Source organism: Miniopterus schreibersii (assembly GCF_964146895.1).
Source record: "Miniopterus schreibersii genome assembly, chromosome: X".
Lineage (NCBI taxonomy): Eukaryota > Metazoa > Chordata > Mammalia > Chiroptera > Miniopteridae > Miniopterus > Miniopterus schreibersii.
The window spans coordinates 46,483,435-46,509,056 of NC_138104.1; the positions used below are offsets into that span (position 1 = coordinate 46,483,435).

At 35.8% G+C, this 25,622-nt stretch overlaps 1 pseudogene across 1 annotated transcript; it reads right to left on the reverse strand.

The window, feature by feature from the left end:
- Window positions 1-21,075: 21,075 nt before the first annotated feature.
- LOC308551279 (casein kinase I pseudogene) lies at window positions 21,076-21,874 on the reverse strand (annotated as a pseudogene). The gene has a single exon. The product of its transcript is annotated as a casein kinase I pseudogene (transcript).
- Between the last annotated feature and the right edge of the window lie 3,748 nt (window positions 21,875-25,622).

Consider the following 25,622-nt stretch of genomic DNA (forward strand, 5'->3'; position numbering starts at 1 on the left):
TCAATGCATTATGAAAACATATCAAGACTTAAATAAAAAAGTATTTTATCCTGGTACATAGGAATAACATACTTTGAAATAAACAACCACGGAAGTAAAAGACCTGTACTTTGAAAACTGCAGGATTTTGAAAAGAGACAGTAGAAAATATAAACAAGTGGAAAAAAACACCTTGTTCATGGATTGAAATAATTAACATCATTAAAATGTCCATACTACCCAAAGCAATCTATAGATTGAATGCAGTCCTTATTAAACTATGAATGGTATATTTCACAGACCTAGAACAAATACTCCAAAATTTTATATGAAACCAAAAAGATACCAAATAGCCTCTTTAATCTTGATAAAGAAGAACAAAGTTGGAGGGATCACAATACCAGATATCAAGCTATATCACAAAGTCACTGTAATTCAAACAACTTGATATTCTCACAAAAACAGGCATATAGATCAAAGGAACAGAACAAATAACCCAGAAATTGACCCAAGCCATTATGCTCAATTGATATTTGACAAAAGAGGCAAAAACATCCAGTGGAGTATATAGTCTCTTCAACAAATAGTGTTGTGATAATTGGACAGTTACATGCAAAAAAAAAATGAAACTAGACCACCAACTTACACCATACACTAGAATAAAATCAAAATGGATAAAAGACTTAAATGTAAGACACGAAACCATAAAAATCCTAGAAGAAAAGGTAGGCAGCAAAATATCTAACATCTCACAAAGCAGAATTTTCACTGGTACAATGCCAAGGGCAAGAGAAAAAAAAGAAAAAGTAAATGGGAATACATCAAAATAGACAACTTCTACACAGAAAAATAAACCAGCATCAAAATGAAAAGGGAACCCGCTGTATGGGAAACACATTTGCAAAGCATATATCTGGTAAGGGGTTAATTTCCTAAATATATAAAGTATTCATACAACTCAACAAAGGAAAACAAAAATCCAATTAAAAATGAGCAGAGGACCTAAATAGACAGTTCTCCAAGGAAGAAATACAAATGATCAAGAGACATAAAAAATACTCAAGGTCACTAATCATAAGAGAGATGCAAATTAAAACTACAGTGAGGTACCACCTCACAACCGCCAGAATGGTTACCATCAAATCAACAAACAACAAGTTTTGGGGAGGATGTGGAGAAAAAGGAACCCTAGTACACTGCTAGTGAAAAATGCAGTCTTGCGCAGCCACTATGGAAAACAGTGTGGAGTTTCCTCAAAAAAAATTTTTTTTAAATGGGGTAGGCTGGAAGGAACAAAGGAAAGGATTAAGCAATGACTTATAAGCCTGTGTGAACAACCCATGGACACAGACAACAGACAGGTGGAGGCCTGGAGTGGGGGTAGAGATTGGTGAAGGTGGGCAAAGATGGAAGGAAATTGGGACACATCTATAATACTATCAACAAAAAAATTAAATAAAAATGGAACTGCCATTTGACCCAGTGATCCCACTTCTATGAATATATCCCCCAAAGCCTGAAACATCAATTGGAAAGAATATATGCACCCTTATGTTCATAGCAGCAGTATTTACAATAGCTAACATATCGAAACAGCCCTAGTGCTCATCAGTGAATGAGCAGATAAAAATGCTGTGGAACATTTACACAATAAAATACTATGCAGCTGTAAAAAAGAAGGATCTCTTACCCTTTGAGACAACATGGAAGGACCTGGAGTGCATTATGCTATGTGAAATAAGCGACTCAGAAAGTGATTAATATCACATTATGTCACTCATATGTGGAAACTAATGAACAAAATAGAGAAAAAAAAATAGATACAGTGACTTGGAAGCATGCAACATATTGACGATTTTCAGAAGGGGGAGTTGGAAGCGATAAAAAAATAATAAAAAGTTATGATACTCCCACATTAGCTAAATGGTAATTCACAGTTAAACTAATGATATTTTTACTGTGATACAATCACATTTTTTGGGGGGTGGAAGCTAATACTATAATATCACTATTTAAATGCAAGGTTATTGTAACTATATCTATATAACTATACTATTAATATATGTGTGTGCTGAATGAGAGGTTCATTCTATATTACCAGAAACTAGCACACTCTAAGGGCTTAATAAATGTTTACTGGGTGAATGAATTAGTAAGCAGTCTTTTCATACCTGATAATATATTGAGGTTATTGGTATAGATAACACCTAGTACAATATATAATCTAAATGTTTTTCTCTCCTTCTTCTCAAGTTACCTCTATTCTTTCTGTGTTATTCTACTGAATAAATCAAATTAAAACTAGTTATTTTATATAAAAAACAAGAGATGCAACTTGAAACCATTTAAATTTTTTCCCCTCTAAACATACCATTGTCCTGAAGTTTATGAAGTTTCTACAAAATACGTTGCAAATACTTGGATCATTTTAATAAATTTCTTAAGATTATAACGTTAAGGGTAAATGTAGGGCCTGCTATGTAAGATGATTAATGAAGCTATTAATTCAGGAAAATGTAAAATAATACTGAGAGATGCAATGTAGTAACCTTCAATAGTAACTGATTAGATTTTTTATTGTCTAAAATTTTATTTTCACATGTTTGTTTTGTCTTGAGGTATGTGTTTTGTTAGTTGCAATGTGGCATAATTCTTCTTAGGGAAAACTGAAAAGTAGTGATGATATCCTTTAAATTCCAGGATAAGCAGCTACAAAGGCCAGTTTTATAAAAATATGTAAACCTAAGCAGAAACAGTCAGAATCAACTTTGTTAGACTGAAAAACAGTAAGAGTTTCACAAAATCAAGCAAACAAAGATTTAAGGAAATGACAAAAAAAAGTTGGGAAATCTCTGGGTAGATTTAGTTTCTCTTAACCTACTTTGGCTTAGTGCTTGTCTTGAAGTTCCCAGTGAGAGACCTAGTTACTGGCTCCCAAAGAAGCACATCAAATTTATTAGAAAGTATTGTTTTTACAAACCTTTCTGAAAACATCCCAAAGACTAACATGAGGCAGTTATTTGTAGTTTACCTAACTCATAACTCACCTAGGGCAAGTAAGTACCAGGTATTGTCTGAAAACATTGTAAGATGAAGGGAAAACAAAATCAGGAGGCATAATATTATGCTGAGACTATATAATACATACATAAAAGATTACATATTAAAGCATGGAAGAAAAGCTAGGGACATTGTTTTGTTGCTTAATTAAGGTATTCTAAAGTAACCATATGTACTGTGGAAATTTTCAATCTGTGTTTATGCCCAAGGCAGAATGTATGTTTGAGAAAAACTTCAGAATATCCTAAGTGTTTGGTTTTGCCTGGTCTTTATTCTAAGTATAAGGAGAAAATGAAGGGTAAAGTAATAAGGTAAATGGCCTAACTAAATGTAGATATGAGCCACAGCACAGAACTTATCTGCAAAACTTGAGTGAGCTGTTTGCTTTGCTTCCAACATTCAAAAAAATCTCTTTCAAAATACTAGCTGAATACAATCTAAAAGAAGATATATTTTAGATATCCCACACAATAAATAATACAGTACAGTATTTACAAAAAAAGTATGGGTAAGTCCTTGAATCAAAAGAATATTGCAACTTTCAACAATCAAAACAGCAAATACTTGGGATATGAGGATTTCTGACTTTTACAGTTACTATATCATAATTTTCAAATACATAGTTTTTGAGAAAAATTTAAAAAGCACAAATTGAGAACAATCATTTCTGAGAAAGTCTAGCAATTGGACAAGACAGACAAAAACTGTGCATCAACTGTAATAAATATGCTTAAGAAAAATATGGATAAAGAATTAAAAGAAATCAAGAAAATTATATATGAACAAAATGGAAATATCAATAGACAAAAATAAAACAACAAAAAGTAAAAATTATGGGGCAGAAGGTTCAATAACTCAAATTTAAAAACTTACTGAAGGCAGAGAAAATAAAGTGAGATAAGGTAAAAAAATAGAACTACAAGATAAGAAAATAGAAAATATACAACCTAAGGAACAGAGATAAAAGACTGAAGAAAAGTGACAACAATATAACCTATCTATGACACACTATCACGAGTACCAATTTACATATTATGAAATTTCTAGATGGAGAAAAGAGAGATAAAAGAGCAAAAAAATTATTTAAAGAAATAATCGTCTCAAAATTCCTAAATTTAATGAAATATGTGAATATACAAATCAAAGAGGCTCAAACAAATTGTAAGTAGAAAACATTAGAAAGACAATTAACCACATTATAATCAAAGTGTCAAGAGTCAAAGCAAAAAGAAACTTGAAAGCAGAAAGAGAGAAGCCATTCATTGAGTACAATGAAATCTCAATATTAAGAGTCATTTGACATCAAGAATGATGGAAGCTAAAAAGCATCAAGAATACATATTTTAAAAACATACAGAGATGAATATGAAAATAAATCAAAACATAAAACAGTAATAATTAAAGATCAAAAAATAAAGCAATGATAAAAGAAATGAGGGATAGAAATGTTAGGACATACAGAAAAGAAATAGCAAAATGGCTAAAGAAAGTTCTTTTATTTTCACTATTTTAAAAAATAATTGATTAAATTATCTAATTAAAAGACAGATTGGTAAAATAGACTGAAAAACATGATTTTCTATATAATGTCTACAGGAGACTTAATTTAAATCAAGATCCAAAGGGAAGAAATGGGAAAGGATATTTCATTAAAACAGTAACCAAAAGGGAAATGAAAGAAGCTAGAGTGACTATACTAAGATGAGAAAACAGACTTAAAATCAAAATTCTTACAAGAGACAAAAAAGAACATCCCCTAAGAACAGGAACAAGAGAGGGGTGTCCACTTTCACCACTCTTATTCAACATAGTACTGGAAGTCCTAGCCACAGCAATTAGACAAGAAGAAAACATAAAAGGCATCCAAATTGGAAAGGAGGAAACAAAACTGTTATTATTTGCAGATGACATGATATTGTACATAGAGAATCCTAAAGACTCCACCAAAAAACTACTAGATTTAATAAATGAATTCAGCAAGGTAGCAGGATACAAAATTAATATCCAGAAATTGATGGCATTTTTATACACCAATAATAAACTCTCAGAAAGAGAAACTAAAAAAAATCCCTTTTACCATTGCAACTAAAAAAATAAGATACCTAAGAATAAACTGAAACAAAGATGTAAAAGACCTTTACTCAGAAAACTATAGGACACTGAAAAAAGAAAGAGGAAGATATAAACAAATGGAAAAATATACCATGTTCATGGATTGGAAGAACTAACATCATTAAAATGCCCATAATACCCAAAGCAATCTATAAATGCAACGCAATCTCTATTAAAATACCAAAAGCATATTTTACAAATCTAGAAAAATACTTTGAAAATTTATATGGAAAAAAAACACCCCTAATAACCATGGCAATCCTGAAAGGAGAACAAAGTTGGAGGGAATCACAATACCAGGTATCAAGTTACACTACAAAGCCACTGTAATCAAAACAGCCTGCTACTGGCACAAGAACAGACATATTGACCAGTGGAACAGAACAGAGAACCCAGAAATTGACCCATGCCATTATGGTCAATTAATATTTGATAAAGGAGGCAAGAACATACAATGGAGTAAAGACAGTCTTTTCAAAAATTGGTGTTGGAAACACTGGGCAGATACATGCAAAAAATAAAACTGGACCACCAACTTACACCATACACAAAAATAAATTCAAAATGGATAAAAGAATTAAATGTAAGGCATGAAACCATAAAAATCCTAGAGGAAAACATAGGCAGTAAAATCTCAGACATCTATCATAGCAATCTGTTTGCTGATACATCTCCTAGGGAAAGAGAAACTAAGGAGAAAATAAACAAACTGGACTGTATCAAAATAAAAAGCTTATGCACAGCAAAGGAAACCATCAACAAAATGAAAAAGGAGCCCACTGTATGGGAGAATATATTTGCCAACGACACATCAGATAAAGAGTTAATATCCAAAATATATAAGGAATTTATACAACTTAACAAAAAGAAGATAAACAATCCAAATAAAATATGGGCAATGGACCTAAATAGACACTTCTCCAAAGAGGACATTCAAATGGCTAAGCGACATGAAAAAATGCTCAACGTCGCTAATCATCAGAGAGATACAAATTAAAACCACAAAGAGGTATCACTTCACACCTGTAAGAATGGCTACCATCAATAAGTCAACAAATTACAAGTCCTGACGAAGGTGTGGAGAAAAGGGCACCCTAGTACACTGCTGGTGGGAATGCAGACTGGTGCAGCCATTATGGAAAGCAATATGGAGTTTCCTCAAAAGATTAAAAATTGACCTGCCATTTGACCTGGTGATCCCACTTCTAGGAATATATCTTAAGGAACATCAAACACCAATTGTAAAGAACTTATGCACCCCTATGTTCATAGCAGCATAGTTTACAATAGTTAAGATTTGGAAACAGCCCAAGCGTCCATGTCTATCAGTAGATGAGTGGATAAAAAAGCTGTGGCACATTTTCACCATGGAATACCATGCAGCTGTAAAGAGGAAGGACCTTTTTGCCTTTGGCACAGCATAGAGGGAACTAGAGAGTATTATGCTAAGTGAAATAAGCCAGTCAGAGAAAGACAAGTGCCAAATAATCCCACTTATATGTGGAATATAACACACAAAATAAACTGATGAACAAAGTGGATCCAGAGACATAGAAGCCCGGAACAAACTGAGGGATCTCAGAGGGAAGACAGGGAGGGGACTGTGGGTGGGGAGAGATTGATCAGGTAACTTGTATGTTTATGTGCATGGCCCATGGATCTGGACATTGGTGTGCGAAGGGCCTGAGGGTGGGATGGATGTGGGGTGGACAGGATCAGTGGGGTTAATAGGGAACATCTGTAATGGTCTCAACAATAAAGATAAACATTTGAAAAAAAAGAATAAAGCTAACAGATAGTAAAATGTGGGGGGGAAAGAACATTCCTCTAAAGTGCACACAAAATGTTGTCCAGAATATACAATACATTCGAACACAAATCAAGACTCAATAACTTTTGAAACATTAAAAACAAGGGGGAAAAGGTTAATTTTGTATCATTCTTTTGCATATGGCTTTCCACATTTCCCAGCACCATTTATTGAAGAAGCTCTCTTTTTTTCATTGTCTGTTCTTGGCTCTTTTGTCAAAAATTAATTGGGAAAAAGAACTGAATAGACAATTCTCCAAAAAGACATACAGATGGCCAAGGGACAAATGAAAAAAATGCTCGGTGTCACTAATCATAAGATAGATGCAAATTAAAACCACAACGAAGTATCACTTCACACCTGTCAGAATAGCTACCATCAACAAATCAACAAACAAGTGCTTACGAGGATGTAGAGAAAACGTAACCTTTGTACACTGCTGGTGCACTACGGAAAACAGTATGGAGTTTCCTCAAAAAATTAAAAATGAAACTGTCTTTTTACCCAGTGATCCCACTTCTAAGAATATATCCTAAGAATCCCAAAACACCAATCAGAAAGAATATATCCACCCTTATGTTCATAGGAGCACTACTCACAATAGCTAAGATTTGGAAATAGCCCAAGTGCCCATCAATAGATGAGTGGGAAAATAAGAAACAAAATGCATTCAGTTTTGAAAAGAAGTGAAACTGTCATTATTCACAGTTGACATGATATTGTACATAGAAAACTCTAAAGACTTCATTAAAAAACTATTTGTTTAATAAATTAATTTGGAAATGTAGCAGGATACAAGATCAACACCCAGAAATCAATGGCATTTTTATACACCAATAGTGAACTCACAGAAAGGGAAATTTAAAAAGCAATCACATTTACAATTGCAACAAAAAATTTAAAAACTTAGGAATAAACTTAACCAAGAAGGTAAAAGACCTGTACAAGGAAATCTATAGGCCATTGAAAAAAAGATGGAGGAAGATATAAACAACTGGAGGAATATATCATGTTCATGGACTGGCAGAATTAACATCATTAAAATGTCCATACTACTCAAAGCAATCTATAAATCCAATGCAATCCCTATTAAAATACCAAGGACATAATTCACAGATCTAGAACAAATACTCTAAAATTTATAGGAAACTAAAAAAGACCCCAAATTCCCTCGGCAATCTTGAGAAAGAACAAAGTTGGAGGGATCACAATACCAGATATCAAGTTATACTACAAAGCCACTATAATCGAAACAACCTGATATTGGCACAAGAACAGGCATATAGATCAATGGAATGAAACAGAAATCCACCAATACCTTTATGCTCAACTAATATTTTGACAAAGGAAACAAGAGCAAACAATGGAGTAGACAGTCTCTTCAATAAATCATGTTGGGAATATTGGACAGGTACATGCAAAAAAAATAATGCTAGAGCACCTATTCACATCATACAGATCAATAAACTCAAATTGGATCACATACTTAAGTGCAAGTCTTGAAACCATAGAAATCCTTTTATTTATTTATTTTTTTATTTCAGAGAGTGGGAGAGGGAGGGATAGATAGAAACATCAATGATGAGAAAGTTATTGATTGGATGCCTCTTGCACACACACACCCCCACCTGGGATTGAGCACACAACCAAGGCATGTGCCCTGACTGGGAATCAAACCCTGACCTCATGGTTCATAGGTCCATGCTCAACCACTGAACTGTGCCAGCCGGGCAAAACCATAAAAATCCTTGAAGATAACTTCCACAGCAAAATCTTAGACATATCTTATAAAAATATGTTTGCAGATACATCTACTAGGGCAATGGAAGCAAAGGAGAAAATTAACAAATGGGACCACATCAAAATAAAAAGCTTCTGTATAGCAAAAGAAAGCATAAAAAAAAAAAAAAAAAGGTAGCTCACTTTATGGGAGAACATATTTGCCAATGATACATCTGGTAAGGGGTTAATTTCCAAAATATATAAGGAAATCATACAAGTTAACAAAAAGAAGACAAACAATCCTATTATAAAATGGGCAAAGGAATTAAATATACAGTTCTCCAAAGTGGACATACAGGTGGTCAAGTGACACATGAAAAAATGCTTAGAGTCACTAATCCTCAGGGAGATGCAAATTAAAATGACAATGAGGTATCACCTCACTCCTGCCAAAATGACTACCATCAACAAATCAACAAACAACAAATGTTGGCAAGGATGTGGAGCAAAAAGAAACCTAGTGCACTGCTGGTGGGAATGTAGACTGGTGCAGTCACTATGGAAAGTAGTATGGAGTTTTCTCAAAAAATTAAATATGGAACTGCCATTTGAGACAGTGATCCCACTTCTATTAATATATCCTAAGAAACCAAAACACCAACCAGAAAGATTTTATGCAGCCCTATGTTCATAGCAGTGCAATTTACAATAGTTAAGATAGGGAAACAACCCAAGTGCCTATCAGTAGATGAGTGGATAAAAACGCTGTTGGACATTTGTACCATAGAATGCTATGCAGCTGTAAAAAAGAAGGATCTCTCACCCTTAGGGACAGCATGGCTGAAACTGGAGAATATTATGCTAAGTGAAATAAAGCAGAGAAAGGAAAGCATTACATGATCTCACTCACATGCGGAATCTAATCAACAAAATAAAGGGATGAACAAAATTGATCCAGAGATATAGAAGCATGGAACAGGCTGATGAATTTCACATGGAAAGTGGGGGTAAGGAGTGGGTTGGGAGAGATTATTCAAAGAACTTATATGCATGTATGCATAACCCATGGACACAGATAATAGTGTGGAGAAGGCCTGTGGGATGGGGTGGAGGCAGATGCTGTGTGGAAGGGAACAATGGTGGGAGGAAGGGGACATCTGTACTATTTTCAATAATAAAGATAAATTTTAAAAAAGAAAAAACAAGACAAACAAAAACTCATATGAATGGACCACAATATGGTGGTTACTAGAGTGTAGGGGGGTCAGGAAGTAAATGGTAAATGCAGTCAAATATATGGTGAGGGAAGACTTGATTTTGGGTGATGGGCACAGAATGCAATATACAAATAATATATCATAGAATTGTACACTTCAAAATAGCATAATTTTAATAAACAATATCAACTCAATAAAATTAATAAAAAATTAAATAATGCAAAGCATCTTTTCAACACTAATGAAATTATGCTAGAAAATAGTAACAAAGAGAGGAAACAAGATGGCAACATAGGTAACAGCTACACCTGCAGCCTCGTACAACCACATTGAAATTACAACGAAAATACAGAACCACCATCACTCAGAGCCTCCTGAAATCTAGCTGAACAGAAGCCCTACAACCAGGGAACTGATAAAGCATTGAGGCCTGTAAAAGGGCCAGAGAAGTGGGCGGATTGGGGCTGAATTGTGGAGACGCAGCTGCAGGCCCACACCCAGTGCCACGGTTTAAACCCAGGAGGGATATCTCGGCAGTGGAGGTTTTCTGGAGGAGTGAGTGAGGGGTTCCAGCTCCACATCAGGCCCCCCATCCCATGGCCCCAGGTCTGGGAAGAGAAATCCCCACAACTTCAGGCTGTGAAAACCAGCAGAGCCTGTTGATGAGGGTCATGGAGGCTTTGGGAGTCCCAGGTAGCTCCTCTTAAAGGGCCCGTGCATGGACTCACTCAGACATGCTCCCTCTGAGCCTCAGGGCCAGGCAGCAGCTTGAAAGAAAGCTGGGACATTCGAGGAGGAACTAACCTTCTTGGAATTGGGGAGAGAGGTGGAGGGGCAGCTTTCTCTCAGACAGAAGAGCTGTCAGAGGCTATTGCTCTTTGGAGAGTCCTCCCCACACACAGCCCACAGGCAGGTGCCATATTTGCATCTCCAGCACCTGACTCACACCTTTGGCCCTGCCCTGGTGATTCCCGGAGGCCCCACACCTCCCTACCTGCAAGCTCATACAAGCCATTTCCAGTGGCTTTTCTGTGCAAGTGGCCTCTTAAGCCTTATGCTTAGGACTTTCCTAAAATCTCTTAAACAAGCAGCAGTGTGACACAGAGGGCTTGATAAGTGGCCCCAGGGTTGGCACTAGTGGCAGGCTGCATTGGCTCACAGCTTGGCATCGCCTGGACAACGCCAAGCCCAGCACAAGTAGCAGCCAACTATGGTTTGTTGTGTAGCTCATGCTGGGTTGCCTTGGGCAATGCACGGTCAGAGGCTGACTTTGCTTTTCCAGGGAGGCCCCAGAGACAGCGCACTCGGTGGTCAGACTCAACCACGCTGGATTACAACCCTACCACATCCACGAGTGACAAACTCAAGGGGTGCACTTGCTGAACACCACAGCTCCAGTGAAGTAAATCCTGCTCCATAGGGGTGTCTCCAGTACAGCGGCTGTTTGGCTGTAATTGCTGTTGGTCCTCACAGCTGATTGTTCTAGGGGTCAATTCCTCCCAGTGACGCCAACAGCAACCAAGGCTAGACTACAATAGGACAGTGCAGACAGCCCACACAGGGGAGCATCTGGAAGGCCCAGCTCAGATGACTGGGGAGGCTGAGTCACTGGACCCTACAGGACACCTACTACACAAAGCCACTCTACAAATTCCAGGAGACATAGCAGCTCTACTTAATACGTAGGAACAAACACTTTGAAGAAGCCAAAATGTGGAGGCAAAAAAACATATCACAAAAGAAAGAACAGAAGAAATCTCTACATGAACTAAATTAAATAGATCCAAGTAAGCTAACAGATACAGAGTTCAGAATTTTGTTTATAAGGATGCTCAATCATATTAGTAAGAGTTTTACAAAAATAACTGAGAAAATCAATGATATAATAAAGTACCAATTTGAAATGAAGGCTACACAAACTGAAATGAAGAATAATTTACAGAGAATCAACAGTAGAGTAGAGGACACTGAGAATCAAATCAGCAATTTGGAACATGAGGAAACAAAAAACACCTAACCAGAAGAGAAAAGAAAAAAAAAATCCAGAAATATGAAGATAGTATAAAAAGCCTCTGGGACAACTTCAAGAGGCCCAACATTTGTATTAATGAGGTGCCAGAAAGAGATGAAAGAGAGCAATAAATTGAAAACCTATTTGAAAAAATAATGACAGAAAGCTTCCCTTACCTGGGGAAAGAAATAGACTTACAAGTCAAGGAAGCACAGAGGGTCCCAAACAAGAGGAACCCAAAGAGGCCCACAGCAAGACACATCATAATTGTAATGCCAAAGGTTAAAGAGAAAGAGAGAATCTTAAAAGCAGCAAGAGAAAAGCAGTTAGTTCCCTACAAGGGAGCCCCCATACGACTGTCAGCTGATTTCTCAATAGAAACTTTGCAGGCCAGAGAGTGGCAATAAATATTCAAAGTTATAAAAACATGGAACTACAATTAAGATTGCTCTACCCAGAGCTATCATTTAAAATTGAAGGTCAGATAAAGAGCTTGTCAGACAAGAAAAAGCTAAAAGAATTCATCACCACCAGACCAGCACTACAGGAAATGTTGAAGGGTCTTCTTTAAGAAGAAGCTAATGACCAAAAGAATCTGATGAATGAAATAGATCCAGAGACATTGACTCATGCAACAGACGATCATATTTCAGAGGAAAGAGGGAAGGAAGGTGGAGGGTGGGAAGAGATTAACCAAAGAAGTTATATGCATATATGTGTAACCCATGGATACAGTCAATAATGGGATCCCCTGGGGAGGGGATCAGAAGAAGGTGGAGGGGATCAATTGGGAAGAAAAAATGGGACACCTGTAATACTTTCAACAATAAAGATAAATTAAAAAAAGAAGAAAATAGTAACAAAAAACATACAAATGTATAATAATTGTAGAAAAGTTATTTAACAAACAAAAGGTCTATGAATAAATCAGAAAGAAATTAGAAAATACATGCAGAACCCTGGATTGTGTGAGTCAATCGCTTGGGCATCATCCCATGCACCAAAAGTGTGCTGCTTTGATTCTGGGTCAGGGCACACACTCAGGTAGCAGGCTTACTGTGCAGGAGGCAGCCAACTGATGTTTCACTCTCACATCAATGTTTCTCTCCTTTTCCCTTTTTCTCTCTCTAAATAAGACAAAGCATTGTAGGAGCTCTTAAGAAAATCCAGTCTCACCCATTTGAAAAAGTCTTGTCCTATAGATTTATAGCATTTTTCCCATTTCTCTTCTTTATCAGAAATCAGCAATATTTTCTTTTTGTTGCTTAGCTTTCCTTGCCACCTACTTAGTATGTCGGATTTTATTCTGCTCTCCTGACTCTGTTATAGGCAGTATCTCTTAATCAGCCAGTTTGTTATCCTTGTATAAGCCCCCACCTCCAATTAGGTTATTGTTTTAGTGGGTGACCATGTCCCATCCAGACCTCTTTTCATGGCCTCTGTCCACCAAATCCCCCCGCAGCATCCTTCTTTCACAGTCATTTCACCCCATGTCCTGGTCTTGGTCCCTGTGTTGGCCCCCAATAAACCACACTTTTGAATAGTCACAGCCTGTGCATCCCCTCCTGTATTGATCCTGGGATGTGACATAAGAATTGCTTTGGCAAATGGGAAATTTGCAAGTATGATACAAGCAGAGGCAGCATTAGTGCTTACACAATAATGCTTACATTGTGAACGGCATCTGCCATAGTATAAAACTGATGAATTTAGACTACCAAATATCTAAAAGCCACATGGAGTAAGGCCTTGATGGATGAGATGGCACTTTGAATACCAGTCCAAGTCAGGCTCTCAATGGAATGCAGCTGTGTGACCTCAGATTCAGCAGGTGAAGCAGAAAAGCTACACAGCTGAGCCTGTTTAACCTTTAGGCACATGAAAATATAATGAATATTGTATTTGCTTTAGGCCATAAGTTTGTGGTGTTTTGTTACATAGCCATAGGTGAGAAAATAATTTATATCTCACCCTGTCCAAAAGCTGATAGTCCCAAATGAGGCAAGGCAATCCCCATACCTGAGGCAGCCTTAGTTTCTTTGTGTATAAATGCTTTCTCAAAGACCTGCTAACCCAGCTGCACCTGAATCTGGGCCTACTACAGGCATCTTGTTTGGGACAGATTGGCATTTGAGCTTCCTGAGCAGGAAACAAATTAAGAAAAAACTGGATGTACAAATATTTATTATCATGCTGTGTTATGATTTGGGTAATACTCTTCTCATTCATTCCTAGGTTTATATTATATATCTTCTCATGCTTTGCCATTGTTTAGACATTAATTTTTGTATGCATTGTTTATTAGCCAGGAGACATAGGTCTTATATTTTGTTGTTTTGTTTTTGTTTTTGTTTTAACATAAATGCACTCTTTATAATAGTGTTGTCTTTTATCTTGCTTTCATCTTCTTCAGATTCTTTAGGGTAAGAGATTGTTGGAAGTTTTCTTATTGTTATTATTATTGTTATTATTTTAAAAAGAAAAGCTATTTTAGAAAAAGACTTACATTTTAAAAATTAATTCCAGAAACATTTGAGAAAAACTGGTGTTTTAAATTTCAGTAATAGTTAACTACTCATTTTGAAGGGCTACTTACAAGTACATGTGAATGAATTTATTTCTAGTGCACTAAATGCAGAGTAAAGGGTTCCAGAATTTATGAGTAATGGCCCTTACTTGAAAATTGATCACCTTGTGGCCTGAGTGGTGGATTGCCAATGTATTGACTTATCTGATGGGCTGACTGTGGCCCATGAGCACCACAAGTGTGTGGGTAATTTGTCTAGTCCAACTTACTATCTCTAAACTTAGGCAGGGTTCTGGGAACAAATGTGTGTCTAATAAAGATTTAGTAAATAAGTGAATGGATAATCTTTTTGTTCCTTGGAATGGGATTTTGTTCCTTGGAAATGATGTTCAGTTTCCTATACAAAACCATAAATCTGGATAAATAAAAAAATTGGGAAAAACTGCTGCTTCAAATATGTTTAAAATAAGGTCAGTACACTTTCAGTTCCTGTGCCAAGTACTGGTGTGAAAACAAGTTCAGTATGTGAGCAAATAAACTCTACATAAAGGCCAATTCAATAAGAAATCCATTGTGTGTGTGCTTACTGTGAATTTTACTTAAATTTTGAAAGTGAAGGTGAATTTTCAAAGCAAAACAGATTTTTTGAAGTACCACTTTTCTGTTTTATATTTAGTAAAATTTTTGTTGTGGTTAATCCTCACATGAAGATATTTTTTTCCATTGCTTTTCAGAGAGAGTGGAAGGGAGGGAGGGGGGAAAGAGAGAGAGAAACATTGATATGAAAGAGACACATAGGCTGGCCTGATTGCCTCCTGCATGAGCCCCAACCTGGGGCGGGTAGTGAACCTACAACTGAGGTACCTGCCGTTGACCTGGAATCAAACCCATGGCCTTTCAGTGCATGGTCCAGTGCTCTAACCACTGGACCACACAGGCCAAGGCTCTGTTTTATTCTTTAAAGAATTTCTATATGTCATTTTAATTTTTTATTATTTTTTATTTTATTTTATTTTATTTATGTTTTCATCCTCACCTGAGGATATATTTTCCATTGGTTTTTCAGAAAGAGTGGAAGACAGAGAGAGAGAGAGAGAGAGACATCAATGTGAGAGAGACATATCAATTGATTGCCTCCTCCATGCAATGACTGGGAACAGGGATTGAGCCTGCAACTGAGATACATGTCCTTTGTTGGAATCCAACCCAGGACCCTTCAGTCTGAGGGCCAACACTCTAACCACTGAGCCAAACCGGCTAGGGTTCATTTTTATTTTTTATTGAATTTATTGGGGTGACATTGGTTAATAAAATTATCTAGATTTCAAGTGTACAATTCTATGATACATCATCTGTATATTGTGTTGTGTGTTCCCCACCCAAAGTCAAATCTTCTTCTGTCACCACATATTTGAACCCCTTTACCCTTTACTACCCATCCACCTTCCCTTCCCTTTAGTAACCACTAGAATGTGGTGTCTGTAAGTTTTTATCTTTTTTATTGCTTATTTGTTGCTTTCAATTTTATATCACACATGAAGGTGAAGTCACATGATTCTCAGGTTTTTCTGTCTGACTTATTTTGCTTAGCATATTTTCAAGAACTGTGTTGTCATAAATGGCAGTATTTCATCTTTTCTTATGGCTGAGTAGTATTCCATTGTATATATGTACCACATATTTTTTTGTGTGTCAAATAATCTATTAAAGGACACTTTTTTTTTTTTCATGTCTTGGCTACTGTGAATAGTGCTGCAATGAAAATAAGGGTGCATATATGTTTGGGAATAGGTGTTTTCAAATTTTCAGTTAGATATCCAAAAGAGGGTTTGCTGTGTCATATGGTAACTTCATCCTTAATTTTTAGAGGAAATTCCATACTGTTTTCCATAGTGGCTTTACCAGTTTACAGTCCCACCAGCAGTGAATGAAGGTTCTTTTTTCTCAGCAACTTCTCATATCAGTACTTGTCTTGCTGATAATAGCCTTTCTAACAGGTGTGAGTTGGTATCTCATTGTAGTTTCAACTTGCATTTCCCTAATAGCTAGTGAAGTTGAGCATATTTTCGTATATCTGTTGGCCATTGTGTGTCTTTTTGAGAAAAGAGTCTATTCAGGTGCTCTGGCCATTTTTAATTGAATTGTTTGTTTGAATGGTGTTGAGTAGTATGAGTTCTTTTTTTTAATCAATTTTAGAGAGAGGAAAGGAGAGAGAGCGAAAGATGGATGTGAGAGAGAAACACCAATCAGTTTTCTTCCCCATGCACCCCAAACAGAGATCAAACCCAAAACTTGGGTATAATCTTTAAGTGGAAATCAAATCCACCTCCTTTTGGTGTATGGGAGGATGCTCCAATCAACTGAGCTATACCAGCCACGGGTGTATGAGTTCTTTATATATTTTGCATATTAACTCCCTGTCAAACGTTTGTTTGCAAATATCTTCTTCCATTTGGTTCGTTGTTTTTTTTTTGTTAGTTGGGGTGTTTGTTTGTTTGTTTTTGCTGTGCAGAAGGTTTTTTAGTTTGATATAGTCTTATTCATTTATTTTTGCTTTTATTTTCCTTGCCTTTGGGGTCAAATTCATAAAATTATCCTTAAGATCAAGGTTCATAAATTTAGTATCTAGGTTGTCTTCTATGCAATTTATTATTTTGGGTATTATATTTAGGTCTTTGATCCATTTTGAATGAATTAATTCTTGTATATGGAAACAAACAATAGTCTAGTTTCTTTCTTTTATTTGCATATGGCTTTCCAATTTGTCCAGTATCATTTATTGAAGAGGCTTTGTATTCCATAATGTATGTTTTTGGCTCCTTTGTCAAAAATTATTTGCTCATCTACATGTGGGTTCATTCTTGGGCTCTCAATTCTGTTCCATTTGTCTGCGTATGTTTCTCTGCCAATACCATGCTACTGTGATTATTTGCACTTTGTAGTATAATTTCAAGTGAGAGATTGTGACACCTACAGGTTCATACTTTATTTTATCATGATTGTTTTTGACTATTCATAGTCTTTGGTGTTTCCATACGAATCTCATAATTATTTTGTTCTATTGGTTTAAAAAATGCAATTAAAAACTTTGATCAGAATTGCATTAAATCTGTGTATTGCTTTGGGTAATATAGCAATTTTAACTATGTTGATTTTTCCAATTTATGAACTCAAAATAGGATTCCATTTCTTTGTGACATTTTTAATCTCATTTAAAAGTGCTTTTTAGTTTTCAGTGTATAGGTCCTCACATGTTTAGTTATGTTTATTATAAGATATTTTATTCATTTTGTTAAAATTTCAAAATGAATATTTTTTTATTTTTCTAAAATTTAATTGTTAGTGTATAGGAATGTAACAAAATTTTTAAAATTCACTTTGTATCAGGCAATTTCACTGTATTCATTTATTGTTTCTTTTTAAAATTTTATTTTGTATTGTTTTTAGGCATACGCTTAATGAGTAAGCAACCATATACTTTACATAGTGTTATACTCAGTATTTCCAGTACAGCCAGTGGCATCATACATAGCTATTGCAATATTATTGACTATATTACCTAAGCAGTAATTACTTTACTTCCCTGTGACTATTTTATAACTACCTATTTGTGCTTCTTTGTACCTTCTCCTCTTTCATCCAGTGCCCTAACCCACCTTTCCCCTCTGGCAACCACCATTTCTGTCTCTGTAGCAATGAGTCTGTTTTAATTACTTTGGTTTCTTTTTTTGTTCTTTAGATTCAATATATAAGTGAGTCAGGCCAGGCATGGCTCAGTGGTTGAGCATTGACCTATGATCCAGGAGATCAAGGTTCAATTCCTAGTCAGGGCACATGCCCGGATTGTGGGCCCGATCCCCAGTAGGGGGCATGCAAGAGGCAGTTGATCAATGATGACTCTCTCATCATTGATGCTTCTATCTCTCTCTTTCCCTCTCCCTTCCTTTCTCTGAAATCAATAGATATATATTTTTTAAAATGTATGTGAAATCATATGGTATTTTCTTTCTCTGACTGATTTCACTGAGCATGAAATCATCAATGCTTTTGCAGATGGTAAGATATTATTCCTTCTTATGGCCAAAAAAAATTCCATTGTGTGTGTGTGTGTGTGTGTGTATATATGTAGTATATATATATATGTAGTTTGATGTACTCTCACTTTTTCCCCCCCTTCATATATATATTTTTTATTTTTTTGTTATACCATCCCAAAACAGAGACATTCAACAGTAGTTAGAATGGCCATCTCCCAGCATTTAAAAAAACTGTGCTCCCCCAATGGGTGAACAAAGTAAACAGTAGTAACCTAGAGTTCAGCTGAGTGAGCCACTGTGGACCCGTAAGTGGTGAGGTCTTCCAATTTCAGTGATGTGTTTTCAACTTGTATTATCATTTTAGTGGAAAAACATAATTGAATTTTGGTGAAATGAGATTCATCTCCCAACAAGATTAGTAAACAGCATTCACTGAATTTCACATTCTTCTTTTGTGAACTGTGAAGAAATGAATAGTAGCTAGAAGATCAATGGGATTCCAGCTCCAGCTGAAGATGGAATGACAATGTATCAGGACAAAAACACTTATATTTTTATTTACAAAGCTAACAGCAGTTATAAATATGCAACTTAATTACAGACCAACTACACCACAACCTTTTGAAATGGCAAAAATACAAAAAAGTTAAATGTTACAAAAATATTTCAGAAAAAATGCATAGTCTAAGTGCATAGTAAATAAAAGCACTGAAAAATATCTTGCTAGGGGGAGTTCAGCTTGGAAAAGTTATTACCAAAAGCTAAACATTTTTATTTTACACAAACTATACTCAAAAATAACTTTATGAGACTGATTTCTGGCTAAAAGTATCAAAGGGTTTATTACTCAAGAAAACAAATACCTTAACTAACATGAGTGGATAGAAAAGAGACAAAGCTGCCTACCCCAAAAGTTCATACTCATTTCTGCAGTATGATGAAGCTAACATATCCTTTAATGGCAGAATGTAGTAATCACAGAATTAATTATTGCTAAAGCAGTTTTCAAATGAGAGAGAAAAAAAAGGACAAAAAAACAAAAATTAAGCTTGATGCAATCTGACCAAATTAGTGTTAATTTACAGTTTCAAGGTTATTTTACAAAATACCTACACTTTTACACAGTAGGCTTCTGGCAGCATTTTCAGAAGAAAGTTCTTTTTAAAATTTAACCTGATATGCTATAAATAAATTAGTTTTTGAAAAATAATTGTCAATAAATCTTTCTCTTGGGTCAGAAAAAGAAGAGTGACTTATAAGATTGAGAGGAAGCGCAGAAAACTTACAGAAATGGGTGGGCTAGGGAGGGTCAGCGGATCACAGGAACCTCACATGGTGTGATGTTCTCCAAGGTTAAGAGTCAAGGCTCAGAGCCAATTAACAAAAAAAATTTAAAGACAGACTTCATTCCTTCATTCTGCAGTTAAACCCTTTAGCTCTTTCATTCTTGTACAAATTCAGTCCAGCTGCTAGTCTGAGGCTGCAGGAGTTACAATACCAAGACCCAGCACTAGGTATGTGTGCCTGCAAGTTATTAAGAAAAGAAAAATGAAATACCTTTCTCCTCCAGACCAAAAAAACTTAGTTTGAAGACACCTATACCACGAAATCTAAAATTATTTGCAAAGGAGTATTATGTAACGGATGGCTTGAAATAGTCTATTAAAAAATTGGGGAGATCTTGATTTTATAGTGAGTCAGCAAGTCATTTTTGTTGTTTTTGTTAAAAAAAAAAAAATCTCATTTCCTTACAGAATTTTTTTAGTTTTTAATGAACTTGTAAACAAAACAGCTCCCATTTCAAAATAAAAACAAAATCCCAGATCATATAGGTGTTTACAGTGATTACATTTATCTAAGCAACATAACATACATGTTCAGTTTTAAGATGTTAACTAAATTTCTGTGACAAATATGCTTTTTTTAAATACCAAGAACATTATAGAGTTAATGCAAAGTCCTAAGGATAATCTAGTAGTCACTAAGTTTTTCTTAAGTCTTCACTTTAGATGCTATTATTTCTAGCACAGGTAAGCAAGCAGTCTTTCATATGCTCAAACACTGGAATCTTTGGTTGTTACCATATTAGCTGGCTTGCAAACAAGAAGCCAATCATTTTAAGAATGTTTTAAGTGAACAACTTGCAAACCCCAGGGATGGATAAACCCTAAGAATGCACAATTGTGAGCATTTACAACCATCACAACTGTGGCTGAAGACTGTTCATGCCGTTCTTATTATCTTAAAGCAGTATAGTTCAAAGAAAAATATTTTAACAAAAAATTGGCATATGCACAATTTTTCCACCAATTTATGTGTCAACCAATTAGTTAACTTTTTCAATTAAAAAAAAATGCAATAGAAAACTGGACACCATGTTTCACTATCTCAGTTAATATTCCCAATTACAGTGGCTACAACTCAGGACACAGCATCATCAATGCTGCCCAGAGCCAGTTTATACTAAAATTAAGTTCTTTACACCAAGTAAATGGTTGTCCACAACCACTGGCTTCTGTACATATGAACTAAAATTTCTAGATTTGGGGAGAATCAAATGCTGCTCTGATCATCTGCACTGCTTCTTCTGTTCCTTGATTCATGCTTAGAAGCTTTTGACGTTACTCTTGGTTTTGTCAGTTTGCTTGCCTGTGGGGGTTTGGGCTTGCTGACCCTGCCCACTTGAAGTGGCTGCCTGCTGTGCTGTTTTCTGTTTTAACATTGTCCGACCAAATGTGTAGCCATATTGGTGGTTCAGGGTCTTGAAAAGAATGCAGAATAGCTGCCTCAGATACACATAACCTGAGGCTTCCTCAAAGTGCAGCCCATGACAATAGTTTAAGCACATGGCAAATTCTGCAGGAAAGCCCTTACATAAAACTTCCACAAGAGTGGACATCTTTTCACTAATCTTTTCATATTTTTGTTTCTTTGTTGCAGCGTTTAGTCCTTGCTATGGCAGGTCGGTTGTATTAAAATACATCAAAACATATCTTAATGATCCATATCATCTTGGCAACTCTGTTCAATACCAAGATGTGCATTGATGCTAGCATATCAGGCAGTGCTAGTAAGATTTTTATCTTCTCTGTATAGTATGTGTTGCCTTGTCCTGTTGTCTCTGTACTTTTTGGGCAAACCAAAATCAATAAGGAATAACTTATTACAGTGACGCCCAATACCCATTAGGAAGTTATCTGGTTTAATGTCTCTGTGTATAAAATTCTTTGTATGCACATATTCAATTCTACTGATTATCTGGTCAGCTAACAGAAGTACAGTTTTCATTGTGAACCTTCTTGAACAGAAATTGAAGAGGTCTTGGAGGCTGGGTTCAAGAAGATCCATGACTAGCACATTGCAGTCTTTTTCCTGACCATACCACTGTATGTAGGTGATGCCAACCTCACCCTGAAGAATCTTATAAAGTTTGCTCTTGTACAGCAACTACGGATGTCTGGCCTTCTGAGATTCTAGCTTCACTGCCACTTCCACTCCATTGGTGATGTTGATCGCCAGATAAATGTTCCCAAAGGAGCCAAACCCGATCTTTCCTACCGGTTTATATTTCCCTCTGACAATGAATTCGGCCTTGGGATGAGGCCAAGGCTGACACCTCTGAGAGGAGGAAAGAGGCCTCTGGGCTCCTCCCCTTAGCAAGGCTGCGGAGGAGAGCAGCAGGAAACGGAAAACGTTGGCTTTTGGGGTGAGAAGGCCCAGAATCTGCCAAGGGGCTCCTGATCGCTGCTGCTCAGTCAGGTTTCTTTTTGCCAGGCTGCAGTTTGTGAGGGGTTCTCGCAGTTCCCAGGCTGGGCCACTTGTTCCCCCCCTCCCCCCCCCGTTGCAACCACTACCTCACTTTCTCAGGGACGTTGGGGGCTGGAAAAGGGGCGCTGTTAGGGCAGTGATACCGCTGCCACCAGTGCTGCCGGCTCCAGGAGGCACCCCTGTCACTCCACCAACTCCGCCATCTTGTTACTCCCACTCCAGCCAACGCAAAATCTCCGCTTCTTCACAGCGCAGAACAGTCTGGTCTTTTTTTTTTTTTTTTCCCCAATATGTCTTTTTTGATTTTAGAGAGAGGAAAGGAGAGAGAGAGAGACAGAAACATCAATGATGAGAGAGTCATTGATTGGCTTCCTCCACTACACCCCCTACTAGAGATGGAGCCCAAAACCCAGGCATGTGCCCTGAATGGGAATCAAAACTCCATCTCCTGGATCATAGGTCATGCTCAACTGCTGAGCCCTGCTGGCCAGGCTAATACCATTTCTTTATTTTTCTTTTTTTTCTTGCCCAAGGAGATATATCAGATAAAATACTACTAAAAGAAATGTCAAAGACTTTACTGCCTATTTTTTCTTCTAGGATTTTTATCAATTCCAGTATTACATTTAAGTATTTAATCCATTGTGAGCTTATTGTTTATATAGTGTAAAAATATAGTCTATGTTTATTTTTTTGCAAGTATCTGCACAATTTTCCCAGTACCATATATTGAACAGACTGCCTTTGCCCCATTGTATGTTCTTGCCTCCTTTTCCAAATATTAATTGACCCTAAATATGTAGGTTTATTTCTGGGCTCTGTTCATTGATCTATATGTCTGTTATTATGCCAGTACCCTATATTTTGATTACTATTGCTTTGTATTATAGTTTGATATCAGATAGTGTAATATTCTCAATTTTGTTCTTCTTTTCTCAATATTGCTGAGGCTATTCAGGTTTTCTTTGTTTTGTTTTGTTTTTTGTGGTTCCATGTAAGTTTTTGGAATATTTATTGTAGTTCTGAGAAATATGGCCTTGGTATTTTTCAGGCATGCTGAATGTATAGATTACTTTGGGTAGTATTCACAATTTTTTTAAAAAACATTTTTCCATTGATTCTAGAGATAGAGGAAGTGAGAGGGGGAGAGAGAGAGAGAGAAATTCTATGTGAGAGAGAACCATTGATTGGTTGCCTCCTGCATGCTGCCTAATAAGGATATAGCCCACAATTGTGTCCTGTGCCCTGACCTGGAGTCAAACTGGTGACCTTTTGGAGCAAGGGTTGATGTTCATCCAACTGAGCCACACGGGCCAGGATAGTATTGGCACTTTAATGATATTGATTCTTCCTATGCATAAACACTGTATATGCTTTCACTTATTTGTATCTTCTTCAGTTTCTTTCTTTAGTGTCTTATAATTTTCTGAGTAAAGGTCTTTTAACTCGTTGATTAAATTTATTCCTAAGTATTTCACTTTTTTTTCTGTGTAATTTTAAATAAGATGGTTTTCTTACTGTCCCTTTCTGATAAATCATTATTGGTATATAAAAATGCCACTGGCTTGTGAATATTAATATTACATCCCACTACTTTATTGAATTCATTTATCAGTTCTAGTAGTTTTTTGGTGGAGTTCTTAGAGTTCTTTACATCCTTTATTATATCATCTGCAAATAATGAGGACTTTACTTCTCCATTTCCAATTTAGAACCTGTTTTTCTTCATCTTGTCTGATTGCCATGGCTAGGAATTTCAGTACTATGTTAAATGAGAAGGGTGAAAGTGGATATCCCTGTATTATAACTTATCTTAAGAGAAACGCTTTTAGATTTTGCCCTTTGGGTATGACGTTGGCTGTGGGTTCATCATATATGGCCTTTATTATGCTGAAGTATGTTCTCTCTATTCTCACTTTGCTGAGTGTTTTCATCAAAAATTGATGCTAAATTTTATCAAATGATTTTTCTGCATCTCTTGATATGATCAGGTCATTTTATCCTTCATTTTGTTTATTTGGTGTATCACCTTAATTGATTTATGGATATTGTACCAACCTTGCATCACAAGAATACATTCTACTCTTCACAGTGTATGATTTTCTTAATGGATTGCTGGATTCAGTTTGCTAATATTTTGTTGAGGAGTTTTGCGTTTATATTCATCAGGAATATTGGCATATAATTTCCTTCTCTGTAGTATCTTTATCTGGTTTTGGAATTTGGAAAATGCTGACCTCATACAATAGCTTTAGATTCTTCCCTCCAATTGAATTTTTTGAAATAGTTTTAGAATAGGTGTTACTTCTTTGAATGTTTAGTATAATTCTCCTGTGAATCCATCTGGCCAGGGAGGTATTTATTTTTTGTTGCTGGGAGGTGTCTTTTTTTTTTTTAATTTTTATTTAATTACAGCTTCAGTTTCATTAGTTGTGATCAGTCTGCTCAGATTTTCTAATTCTTACTGATGAAGATTCTATGGTTCTAGGAGTTTATCCATTTTGTCCAATTTGTCCAATTTGTTGCAAATGGTTTTTCATATATTTTCTTACTATCTTGTATACTTCTGCAGTGTCACTTGTTATTTCTCTTTAATTTCTGATTTTTTTTGTTCTTTTTTTTCTTTATGAATCTGGTTAGAAGTTTGTCAATATGCTTACCTTGTCAAAGGACCAGATCTTGGTTTCATTGATATTTTATATGATTTTTTTTAGATCTATGCCATTTGTTTGTTTCTCTAATCTTTATTATTTCCTTTCCACTACTCACTTTGGTCTTTGTTGTTCTTTTTGTAGTTCCTTTAGGTGTAAGTTTAGATTGTTTATTTGAGATTTCTCTTGCTTCTTGATTTAGGCATGTATTGCTATGAATTTACCTCTTAAGCCTACTTTTGCTGTGTCCTATAAGTTTTGGGTTGTTGTTCATTTTGATTTGTCTCAAGGTAACTTTTTATTTCTTCCTTGATCTCATTGTTGACCTTCATTGTTTAGTAACATGTAATTTATCTTTCATGCATTTGTGTGTTTTTTAGATTTTTTTTTTGTAATTCATTTCTATTTTTATACATTTGTGGTATGAAAAGATACATGAAAATATTTTAATCTTTTGAAATTTATTGAGACTGTTTTACATCTTAACATGTGGTATATCTTAGAAAATGTTCCATGTGAATTTTAAAACATGTATGTCTGCTTCTTTGAGGTGAAATGCTCTGAAGATATCCATTAAATCCATATGATCTAGTGTGTAATTTAAGTCTGCTGTTTCCTTGTTGAGTTTTGTCTGGAAGATCTAGCCATTAATGTCAATAGGGTGATAAAATTCTCCACTATGACTTTATTACCCTTGGACTCTGCTTTTATGTTCATCAAGATTTCCT